Genomic DNA, 13,156 nt, shown 5'->3' with positions numbered 1-13,156 from the left:
ATTAAATGCTTTGTGTTAAGTGATTCTTAAACTGACTTGTTCTTGCACTAAGAGGAGGCGCCGGCAGCAATCGCCGCACAGAATACATTGACTTCATGATCTTCCTTCTCTCTGAACATTTAGAATGCTAAAATAAATACTTAATATAATTTTCATGGTGAAATGCATTAAAGCGTGCATTAATCATATGGGGGCACGGCAGCGTGCCTGCCTTGCATTTGCATGTTTTTCTGGTGGTTTTACTCGGCGCTTCAGTTTCCTTTCAAAGTCATGTAGGATGTGGGGTTTTGTTGTGCTATATTGACCCTGCTAGTGTATGTTTTGCTTGTATTCATCCTTCGATGTGCTGGCGACTCGTTCAGAGATGGGCGCAACTCTGAATGGATGGCATAATTAAACATGTATAACGAAGATATTTTTAAAGTTCTGAACACTCCGTGGGCTAAGTTTATAACTAGTTTTAATTTCACAAAGACGTTTATCGTGTGGTGATTGGTTATGTGGAGAAAGAAAAAGGACGGATAGGAACTGGGGTTTTAGTACGTCAGATAGAGACTGCACGCGTGCAATAAAGAAAGCCCGCTCAGAAGAACATGCATTGAATTCTGTGTTCGTGTCTCCGACCAGCAGATCACAAACCCAACATTTATACAATATTTAAGTTAAACCTGTGCGATACCCATTCATACATCCAGTTTTTTGGAGCCTCGTCACACCTGCGATAAAGTTCTCTACACTGAACATACACCTGGAGACCCCTTACTGCGAGGGAGCAGCACTACCGCCTCACTACCGTGCATGTGTAATACCTGCTTCAATGCATTTCATCATGAAAGTGATATCAAGTATTTATCTTAGCATTCTAAATTTTCAGAAAGCAGGAATATGATGAAGTGAATGGATTCTGTATGGTGATCGCTGTCTCATCTTAGTGCGGAGGAAGTCAGTTTAAGAAGCGTACTGATTAACAGCTGGGTCGGGGAACGCAATACAAAGCATTTAATGTGCTGCATTCATTTATGACGGGGTTTGACAAAATCTAGTAAATTAAACATTGATTTTAGGAAGAAGTTTAGTTTACGACATTCTACTTTAATTATGAGAATAAAGTGGAAATGTCGACTTTATTCTCGACATATAGTTTGTTTTTTTCTTCCCTGTGTCCGTATTATTTTTTTCTTCACCGTGGCCCTAATACGATTCCGTAGGGCTATACCACAAATACAATTATAAATGCAAGTTGCAGGTATATTATTTATGCATATAGCTTAGCTTGAAGCAAGGTCCATATTAATGCAGTTTGCCTAAATGATGGTTCAGTTGGTAAAGATGTCATCACCAAATTGCACTTGTTTTATTTTATTTTAATTTGGTGAATACTGTGTAATGCACCTGGGCTTGAAGTCTTTGAAGTAATAGTCCAACTATCAGTAATAATACTATTATTTATTTTATTTATTTATTAGTTTAAATATTATGCAGTTTAATGATGATAAAGTTGTTTAAAAAGTCACTTTAACGTGTCAGTGGACAGAGATTGTTAACATTAACAGAAAGTGTAGTTGGTTTACAAAAAATATTTACTATTTGTTCCTTTTCTAAGACATATTCAGTGCAATACAACTTTTGACAAGCACTTCTGGATATTTTACTAAGTCTAAATGCCTCTTTGTATGGTTGAAAATATGTTGTCAAAATTATAGTTTGTTTTTGCAAAATTTGTTCAATAAAAAGGTTCTATATTTTGACTGTATCTGTCATGCAATGTGATACCTTCTCCATTAGTGCCACCCCCTTGAAAACTATCACTTTATGGGGCAATGCAAACCTGTATTAATACTTGTGTGCACATTAAAATGTTTTTTTTTTTGTACAATGTACAATACTCTTGACAGTGGAATAGGTTATTCTTAGCCAGTAATTCCAGTGGAAAATGTGGTTAACATCCACTCATGCATGGGGAAAAAAATACCGTCGAATACCGTGAAAACGGGATAATTTAGAAAAATACCGTGATATAGAATTTTGGTCATACCGCCCACCCCTAGTGATGACCCAATATTTCAGATATGATGCACACATTTCAAATGTGTAGACACACATTTTGTGCAGCAAAAAATAAATTAGCATTCCAAAAATGTTTGAATACTAGGGGGCTCCACCCCCTGCTCGCTTCACTCGCCCACCCCCGTGTTTGGTTTACCGGATGTACAATACAATACAATTTATTTTTTGTATAGCCCAAAATCACACAATAAGTGCCGCAGTGAGCTTTAACAGGCCCTGCCTCTTGACAGCCCCCCAGCCTTGAACCTGTAAAAAGACCAGAAAAAACTCCCCCCCAAAAAAAACCTTTGTAGCGAAAAAATGGAAGAAACCTTGGGAAAGGCAGTTCATAGAGAGACCCCTTCCCAGGTAGGTTGGGTGTGCATTGGGTGTCAAAAAGAAAGGGGTCAATACAATACAGTACAATACATAGAACAGAATAAATCCTTAATACAGTATAAAAATAAAAATTCTAGAAGTACGGAGTAGAATTTCACATTAGATAATATCACATAATATGATTTGGATTTGTTTTAAGTCCTGGAGACCTCATTCATCAAGCTGCCTCCCCCGTTTTGCCATTCCACATCTGAAATAGCGCTAATCCAATGAAAATACCCCTCATTCCCACGTCCCCAGTCATCAGGGATGACTTTACTTTAGGCAGGCAATCTACAATTTAAAGAGATTGTTTTTTTCTTGGGAATTGTTACATATGCATTATTTTCACTTTTACTTTAAAACTTTTGTAAAAACAATACTTGTCCTTTATTTTCAGCCACGTGCGTGGTTACATCTCTTTCTTGCTAGATGTATAATGCTGCTCGTGTTGTGAAGGGGGAGCGTCTGAACACACGCTAAAGATATGTCTTTGGATCATCTGCTGTCTTTCTGCTGCTTGCAAGCTGTCTCTTCTGCCTGTCGCACGTCGTTGTTTTAAGAGCTGGGAGCACATAATGCTTGTCTGCGAAAAGCAATCCAACAACTGCTTGGTTAGATGTGTGTGGACTCATTTTAAATGATGGCTCACTGCCTTGTGTCGCGTGACGTTGTAAAAACAATACTTGTCCTTTATTTCTGGCGCCGGGCGTGGTTAAATTCTTTCTTGCAGGACGTACAACGCTGCTCGTATTGTCGGGGGGGGGGGGGGGGGGGGCGTTGATTGGTTGCTGCTGTCGCGCTGCCCTTCGATCTTTTTAAAGCCTGTATAGCCGCTGTCCTTTTTGCTACGGCCCTGGGACAATCTCTTGGCACCATGTCTCATGTTTATGGTCCCCGTGAGATGCACCGTGGCAAGTCTCTTTGGTCTCGCGGGCCTTTTAAATGTCTTCCAAGAAGATCACGTATCGTAGCCTTGCTTTGGCTTTCCAGGACAGGATTTCTTTTTATAATAGAGAGATATTACAGATATGTACATCCAATTCATGTTAACCCCTATAAACCAATGAATATTGAAAATGACTAAAGTGATCTGTATACTTCAAATACTTACTTTGAATGCTTGTCTGCATATTTTACATTTGTCAGTGTTCTTATAGGTCATTTTCTGGGTTTCTCCACATTAGGGGGTTGACTTCCATTTGCCCAACCACTGTTTCCCCTCGGCATGACACCTATCCCCTCCACATCAAGTCTTTTCCATAACATAGTATTCATCTGCCTCTTACTCTGTGGCAATCCAAACATACATTTGATCATTCCTATCTATGTTCTTTCCAGCTTTGCTTCATGCTTTTCCTTCTTCTGCTGTGCTTCACTCACATTAAGCCCTTTACTTCTCATCTATATATATAAAATCCCTATGTGCGTCCAGGTGTCCGTGTGTGGGTGTCTTCTGGTGAAGTGCGCATGCGCGGGGCATGGTGCGATGCGCAATATTACTGTCAGAGAAAGTTAGAGGCGTTTTACGGAAATACAGACCAGTATTACTGCGAGAGGAAATTAAAGGTACACAATACAGTGACGCATATTACAGCCACATACAAGCCAGTATTACTATCAGAGGAGATTAAAGGCATATTACCGACACGCACGCCTGTATTACCGCCAGAGAAAATTAAAGGTATATTACGGACGTACAAACCAGCGGACGTACAAGACGGTATCCTTCAATAAGGGCGCGCACAAAAAGGCGAGCCTCAAAAGGGCGACCTCAATTGGGCGCAGTGAATAAAGACGCGCGTAAATGAAGATCTGCACCTTTGTTGCTCTTCACATATTCCAGAGCCATTTGAACTAAATTATCTACGAACTACTTTATTCGCCGCGCTCAATTGAGGACGCCCTTTTGAAGCTCGCCTTTTTGTGCGCGCCCTTATTGACTACAGCTGTACAAGACAGTATTACTGTCACAGAAAATTAAAGACACACAATACACGGCAGCAGCCCACAAAGAACGGTCAGCTCAGCAAGTAAACATCAACAAAAGAAAGGCTGAAAGAAAGAAAAATACGACTAACAAAAAGAATGAGGTCAAAGTCCCTTGCCTTATTTAGACTGTTCCTACTAATGTTTATGCACTACTGTTCTAGCGCCCGTTATTGTAACAGGCTAAATGACTAGTGTTTTCATAAATTTGTTACTTCAGTGACAGGCCTATTTAGAAGTCAAAATGGAAGACAACATTTTCCATGCATTATCTCCCTTGATATCACTGCTGGGTGTGCCCCTATATCTGTACTCCTCATGTCCCCTAAGAAGCAGAACTAACCTGCCTTCTCCAAAAAAACACATTGCTAATATCTAGATTTACACTTGCAACAAATTAATAGAATGAGCAAAGTCAAATGCCTTCAATGGTATATCACAGATTCTATATTATTTCTAGCTGGAAAAAATAAAATTGTCTTTGTGAGGATCTGTTCAGAATTTTTTCAGACTTCATAAATATGCAAACCTCACTTTCCAAAAAAAGTTGGAACACTATGCAAAAAGCAAATAAAAACAGAAAGTGGCCTGTATGAAAACTTTTAATTTTACAAGGTTTTTTATTTTTTTATTTTCTATATTAGGGATGGGCAAACTTCCACACCCAGCCCACCAGACTGTATAAACTGGCCCGCCGAATATTTACAAAATTACTCTAAAGACCACATTCATTTCACCATTTTCCTGCCATACCCGGTGGATTCCACAAGGAGGCGCACTACTACCTTTGCCAAAGGCGAGTCTATCCTCTCTACACACAGATATTAATTCTTCACATTTGCCATTGCATTGACCCCTACTTTAACAATGAATGGACCAAAGAAAAGAAAAGTCAACAGGGAGTGCTGAGTTTTTAATAAAGAATGGGCAGCTAAATATTTTTTCACCAAAGTCCAATCAAAGGCTGCATGTCTTATTTGCCATGAAACTGTTGCGGTTTTCAAAGAATACACTATCAGCTGCCACTTTTCCACCAAGCATGCTAACTATGCTACCAGTCAGTCAATGCAGGAAAGGACAGCTACTGCTCAGAGGTTAGAGGCCATTTTACAGTCACAGCAAAATATTTTTTTCCAGCAAACCACTGTCCATGAGTCAAGCACCAAGACAGGCTTCCTGACTTTTGCTAATTTGAATGACAGCAAATAACTTTTCTCTGAAGGGGAGTTTTTGAAAGAATGCATGGTAGAGACAGGAAGTCTCTTGTGCCCAGAGAGCAAAAACAAATTTGAACAAATTAGTTTATCACGCAGAACAGTGACTCGCCATATAGAACTAATTGATGAAGACTTGGCCAGCCAGTTATACACAAAAGCCGAGTCATTTAAATTCTATTCCTTAGCACTGGACGAAAGTAACGACATAAAAGACACCATGCAGCTCTTAATTTTTATTAGAGGTGTTAATGACAACTTTGAGATCACAGGAGTTTTTTTGCCATAGAGTCCATAAAGGGAACAACACGAGGAATGGACTTCTATGACAGATTGTCTGGTGTCATTGAGAAGCTGAAGCTACCATGGTGTAAACATATGAATGTCACCATAGATGGATCGCCGAACTTGACAGGAATAAACTTCGGGCTGCTGAAAAGAATCCAGGATAAGGTGAAAGAGGAAACCCCTGAGTTGGATGTAATTTCATACACTGCATAATCCACCATAAAGCCCTATACATATCTGTATTGCAGCTTGATCATGTAATAAAATTAGTCGTAAAGCTTGTTAACTTCATATGAGCGAAGGGCCTTAACCATCCATCCATCCATCCATCCATTTTCCAACCCGCTATATCCTAACTACAGGGTCACGGGGGGTCTGCTGGAGCCAATCCCAGCCAACACAGGGTGTAAGGCAGGAAACAATCCCCGGGCAGGGCACCAGCCCACTGCAGAGGGCCTTAACCATCGTCAGTTTATTAAATTCCTTGAAGAAACTGATGCTGATCACCACGACTTACTTAACTACTCTAATGCCCGCTGGTTAAGTTTGGGGAAAGTATGTCAGTGAGTGTGGGAGCTCAAAGAGGAGATAAGCTCATTTTTGGAATTAATGGGAAAAGGCATTGATTTTCGTGAGCTGAGCTACACAGATTGGCTTTGTGATTTTTGCATTCACAGTGGACATACTGACACACATGAATGTGCTAAGCATTAAGCTACAAGGGAAAGATCAATTTGTGCATGAAATGTATACAAATGTGAAAGCCTTCAAAGCCAAACTGACTTTATTCTCAAGACAAATTCTCAAAAACACATTTGCTCATTTCCCCACACTAGTGACGCTGAAAGAGGCCCCTCAACATGCAAAGAAATATAGCAAATCACTGCATGGTGAATTCTGCCACTGATTCTTTGATTTTTAAAAACTTGAGATGTCACTTCAGCTGGTGTCCTGTCCCCTGTCAGTGGACTCTGAAATGGTGCGACAGGAGTTGCAATTGTAATTGGTAGATATTCAGTGTGACTCTGTCTTAAAGGACAAGTTTAACTCGCCGAAACAGGAGAAGTTTTATGTGTCTCTAAATGAAGCAATGTTTCCAGACATCCGGAAGATGGCACAGAAGATGCTGGTGTTGTTTGGCTCAACCTACGTATGTGAGCAGATGTTCAGTGTGATGAACATCAGCAAAGCATAGTACAGACACCAGTTAACTGATGAACACTTGAGATCTGTCCTGAGAATTGCCACAACTAAACTGACACCAAGCTTAGATATGCTGGCAACAACACTGTTCCCATTGAAACTGAATAATGTAGGCAGGTAATCATTACCTTTTAGGTAATAAATGGAACATGTATTTTATTTTGGCTCCTTTGCTATTAGACTGGCCTGCCTGTCAAATTTTAAAACCCAATATGGCCCTTGAGCCAGACACTAACAGTGGGACATTCCCAGAACGTGTGGGGGAAAAAAGTGCCAAAAATTCCATTTCGAGATTTTGATGAATCCTGACGTTTTAGACCTCCCTGTCTGCAAATAACCATTTTTGGAATTTGTAATTATGATGACTTGAGTATGCTTTCACTTAAGTCAACCAATAATAATTGCTCAGTATATTATTAGTTTGATTTGATTTGTTGTTGATGGCTCTTTAATGTACATAATATAAAAATATAATCATATTGTGGTTTATTCCTCAAATATCCTTCCCCATATCTGAGTATATGAGAAAGTCTAGGGGAGACCACTCCTGATGTTCTGTTTTAAACTTGATAAATGTGTACTGCTGTAAAGAGTGAGGGCAGAAGAGGTTTGTTTCTGTACATATCCAGGACAGAGGGGAAAGTGGAGAGTTTAACTATAAGGAGATTGGACTTATGACATACTATATTCCCGATGGAGGGTTTAACCATAAGGAGATTGGAAGTAGGATATACAGTATGCCCAATGGTACAGTATAAAATCGAGAAGAGAAATGTCTCCAGCCAATCTAGCTTGAATTAAAATGCATTGTTTGATAGCATGTATTTTACCACTCCATAAAAAAGAGAGAATGGCTGATCTGATCTGGTACCAAAAGGAGGAAGGTGGGGGGAGAGGGAACATTGAATTAACAAAATTTAAACAAGGGACAATACTAATTTTAATGATTGCCTGAAGAGACTGACAGGAGAGAGAGGTTATTCCAGGACAACATTGACTGTTTTACCTCATTAAACAGTTTTAATTTTGACAGCACAATATCGGTAATGGAGGGTGTAATGGTAATCCCTAAATATTTAAAAGAGTTATCGGGAATAAAGGAAGGAAAAGAGAAGGATTGACAATCCTAGTTTATAGGCAGCAGGACAGATTTGCTCCAATTAATTTTAAAGCCTGATAAGGATTCTTATGTGTGAAATTGATGTTTAATATACGGGGTACGTTAGAAAGAGCATTTCCTAAAAACAGGTGGATATCATCAGCATATATGGATACTTTATGGGCTGTATTGTGAACAAAAAGAGGAGTAAATGTATCTAATGTACATAGAGATACAGCTAGAAGCTTGATCAAGATAATTAAAAGCAGCAGAGATAACGGACATCCCTGCCTAGTGCCCCTGAAGATATGAAAGGGATATAACAAATCTAAGTTTGTTAAAACTGAAGCAGAATGACAAGCGTACAATGATTTGATCATGTTAATAAGTATTGTATTAAACCCAGTTTCACTTGTAACTGTCCATAAAAACTTCCAATCTATCCTGTCAAAAGCCTTTTCTGTGTCGAGTGAGAAGAGCACTGCAGGGTTTGAGAGTAAAGGAGCTGTGTTTAAATGTGCAAAAGCTAGCACATGCTGTCAGCTGTGTAATGAGATGACACAACTGGTCTGGTGAGAGTAAATCGGTTTTGGAATTAAAGATTTGAGCCGCAGAGCCAGAACTTTAGCTAATAACTTCATTCATTAGAACACATTGTAGGATCTTTACCCTGATTGAAAAGGAGACATATAAATGGAGGAGTTTATATTAGAGTGGAAATTAGAGGATGAGAGAGCCATGTTGATCAGTTGAAACAGTAAGCAAGATACGTGTGGCCAAAATGCAGAATATACAGTACTTCTGGCTAAATACAGTTTGCTCCAGGGGTTTTTTATATTTTGCAAATTCATTTAAGGCACATTTAATTTCTTCATCTGAAACCAGGGTCGCTGACCTGGCAGTTTCATTTTGTAAGAGCATTGGTAAATCAATAGATTTGAAAAATCATTCAGTGCATCTCCGACGATGGGGATTCATTGGAAGTGAAAAGTTCAGAATATAAGTAAAAGAAAACAAACTCTTATTCATTTCCAAGGGGCGTTTAGTTATTAAGATTTTTAATTTGACATGGGAAATAGAGGTTAATGAGTCACACCTGCACAGTTGAAGTGCTGACAACTTGCTTGGTTTAGCACATGAGTGATAGTAATGAGTACATGTGTGATGAATTTTAAATTCTGCATGGTGCATAAGAAGGGCATTTAACTTGGCTGTGCTGTGTGTCATGTTTAGCTTGTGTACTAGATCAGAAATACACAGGCACACTTTTTCAAGATTATTTAGATGTTTCTTAAGACCATCAATATTCCGATGTGCCGTACAAGCTAAATTGGATGCAAAAGCAGTGGTCAACTCTAGACTATGCCCCATAATAGCCAGCCAAACATACGTTGATTAATGCACCGGTGGTCAGACAGAGAGGATGAGGATAAAAATGCATTAATCGTGCAGGAAGCAAGATATTTTAAAATTAGGATATAAAGTATTCTGGAAAATTACTTGAAACTAGGAGAAAAAAAAGAAAATTATTTTGTAGAGGGATTTAATAACCTTAAAGAATCTACAAGGTTTAGATTGGTAATAAATTTGGCAAGCATGCATGAAGAGGGGAGAATACGTTGTTTAATCAAAGATGGTGATTTATCAAGCGGGGGATGATAAATGCATTCACATAGATAACAATGATTAGTTGGAATTCAGAAAAAAAAAGGATGCGTTTAGTAATGTCAGCCAAGATCGTATTATTATATAGAGTTTGTGCGTACATTGAAACACAGATGAGTTTTCTTTCCACCGATATCCATCAAAGCATAACAAATCTGCCTTCCTTATCACATCCAGAACCAAGAATCTTTGTCTCAGCGGCTCACCCATCACTTGCGTAGCTGTTGGATACGCAGCAGCCACAAACTCCTTTCTGCCGACCTCCATCTTGGCTGCCTCCAAACTGCGCAGCCAGACTGTTTAAGGTCGGCTCTCCTCCCGTCTTCCTTCATGCTCATCTATTTGCACCTCAGATGCCTACGGAGGTCATCTGCCTTGCTTGCCCCACTCTACCCAAATATTCAGTGGGGCGAACTAGCTCCTAGAGCAGCACAGCCATCGGTCCTTCGCGGGGCCTCAGCTCGTATTGCCTTCTCCTTCCCAGTGGGCAGATCGACCTCTCAAGACTGCCTTTCACATCCTTTAACCTCCTTCTTTTTCATTAGATTTTTTTCTTTCTTTCCTTTTTTTCCTCACGATCCTCCTGTGCCAGCCCGTACTTATACGGCTCCGTGGGTGTAGCATCTTAATCACATTCCACAGGAAGCTGATGAAGCAATTGAGAACGATTGCATCCGTACTCACTTCAGTTACCTCATTAACCCACCGCGGTCTTGCAGTCGTGCCCATCGAGACTGACACAGCTGTTTGGATTTAAAACTGGCCATATTTTTCAAGCCGCGGACCCGCTATATATACCTCATAGCAGCTAAAGGGAACTTAAAAGAAATACATTAGAGAGTGCTGAACTTGTTTACCCCGTGGCCCTGTCAGCAACTGCATACAATGTAAACAGTAGGTCTGGAATCTAACCCCCAAACCCCCTAGTATAAACCTTAGTTACACAAATAACTAAACCCAGGTCTCTCACGCAGGACATGACGCAATGTCACCAGAGCATGCAAGGCCCATGTCCTGATCCCTTTCAACCGCTGCAACTCTCTGACCATGACAGATGAATTCTAAACCCTCAATTAAACCATAAAAAATATACATCCACATGTATACTGTACATGCAGACAAACTTGTGTGCATGTAGACATAAAAAATACATACATGAAAACAAAACAATTAGCCATTACAAATAGCTATTTCAGATTAGTGTTCAAGAAAACAAATAGAACTGGATTAGAGTTCATAAAACTGTCAAAGAGACCAAGTACCAGTAGATGCAAAGGAATCAAGGGCATTTAATGCTTTTTGAGGATCGGTGAACATCTGCTGCCCCCCTGGAATGGAAATTCGAAGCTTGGTGGGATAAATCAAGAAAGGGGGAGAGCAATTTGTCCAGCCTTTATGATTGCCGTAGACATGGTCTTGTGTGGTGTAGACTGAGTATTCGGCAAAGAAGTAGATCTTCTATTAGATCTTCTACCCTTCATAGGTTACATTTTGATTTTTACATGCCTCTTTCAGAATAGTAACTCGGTCAGAATAACGAATCGGCTTGATAATAATTGGACACAAACATGTGCTGCCACTGTCCCTTATATATATATCCTACAATGATATGCAAAAGTTTGGACACACTGGCTTAAAGTGACTGTTACTGTGAATAGTTAAGTGAGCAGAAGATGAACTGATCACCAAAAGGCATAAAGTTAAAGATGACACATTTCTTTTCACAGAGATTAGTGTGTTTATTTTGTACAATTGCACAGTGAAAAAAGGAAATGAAGACCATGGAAAAAGTTTGGGCACCCCAAATTGTTTTAACTTTTACTGAGGTCCCAGACCTTAATTAGCTCATTAGGACTATGGCTTGCTCACAGTCATCGTTGGGGAAACCCCAGGTGATATAAATTACTAAACTGTATAAAATCCTTGACTCCTCAAACCTTGTCTCAAAAATAAGCAGCCATGAGCTTCTCTAAGCAGTTGCCTAGCACTCTGAAAAATACGATAATTGATGTTCACAAAGCAGGAGAAGGCTGCAAGACGACAGCAAATTGTTTTTAGGTACATGTTTCTACATTTCATAATGCTGTTAAGAAATAGCAGTTAGCAGGTGAAGGTCAAGTTGAGGTCTGGAAGACCAAGGAAACCTTATGAAAGAAGTGCTCATTAGATTGCTAGAAATGTAAATTAAAACCCCCTTTTTTTGACTGCAAAAGACCTTCATGGCGATTTAGCAGACTCTGGAGTGGTGGTGCACTGTTCTGCTAGGCAGCGACATCTGAATAAATATGACCTTCATGGTAGAGTCAGCAGAAGAAAACGTTTCCTGCGACCTAGCCACAAAATTGAGCGCCTTTGCAAATGAGTATCAAAATTTCTGACAAATAGTGGTCATTGTGTGCATGTGATAACAATATAATAAATGCTTCACAAATGTGGTTTTGTATGAGAGGGATGCAAGAAAAAAGCCACTCCTCAAGAATGTTTCAGTTGAGCTTTGCCAAAATACACCCTGAAAAATCTGAGACCAAATGGAAAAAGGAGTTATGGTTAGATGAGACCAAAATCTAACTATTTGGCCTCAATGCCAACCAAACGTTTTATCTGGCGGAAAGCCAATACAGCTTACCATCCAAAGAACACCATACTTAAAGTGAAGCATGGAGGTGGTAGCATCTTGTTGTGGTTTGTTTCTCTGCAGCAGGGACTGGGACACTTGTCAAGTTAGAAGAAAAACAGATTGGGCAAAATGCCGACAAATTCTTGAGGAAAACCTGCTGCCTTCTGCCAGAAAGTTGTCAATAGGAAGAAGGTTCACCTTCCAACATGACAATGACCCGAAACACACAACAGTTGACCACACAGTGGGTGAAGGAAAAAAAGTGAAAGTCCTTGGATGGCCTAGTCAGACCATAGACTTAAACCCTATTGAAAATCTGTGGAATTGTTATGGTGCGGTCAGCCCCACACTACCGGGTCCCAATGGGAGCCTCTTGAACCTACCACTGCCGATGACGTTTCCTAGGGATTTTTCAAGCAAATGAGGACCCTACATAAACCAAGGAGAAGGTGTTTTTAGTAAATAGTCCATCAAAACAAAGGATGTGGTTAAAAAATGCCTTTTAAATTCCTATTTTTATAATTTAAACCCTAAATACAGTATGCCCCCAAAGCACTTTAATTTCGTTGCAAACTCAGCATAATACATTACCTAAAAATTACCTTAATACATTATCTAAAAACAGAATGTAAAGTTAAACCAGTATACTGTACAGTA

The 13,156-nt window shown here is 39.6% G+C and overlaps 1 protein-coding gene across 2 annotated transcripts in view; it reads left to right on the top strand.

The window, feature by feature from the left end:
- Window positions 1–13,156, top strand: part of aldh16a1 (aldehyde dehydrogenase 16 family, member A1) — a 182,073-nt gene that overhangs the window by 18,743 nt on the left and 150,174 nt on the right. The gene's annotated exons all lie outside the window — the stretch shown is intronic.

This window comes from Erpetoichthys calabaricus, chromosome 11 (genome assembly GCF_900747795.2).
Source record: "Erpetoichthys calabaricus chromosome 11, fErpCal1.3, whole genome shotgun sequence".
In the NCBI taxonomy this organism is placed as follows: Eukaryota; Metazoa; Chordata; class Cladistia; order Polypteriformes; family Polypteridae; genus Erpetoichthys; species Erpetoichthys calabaricus.
This window is presented reverse-complemented; position numbering and strand designations above follow the sequence as displayed.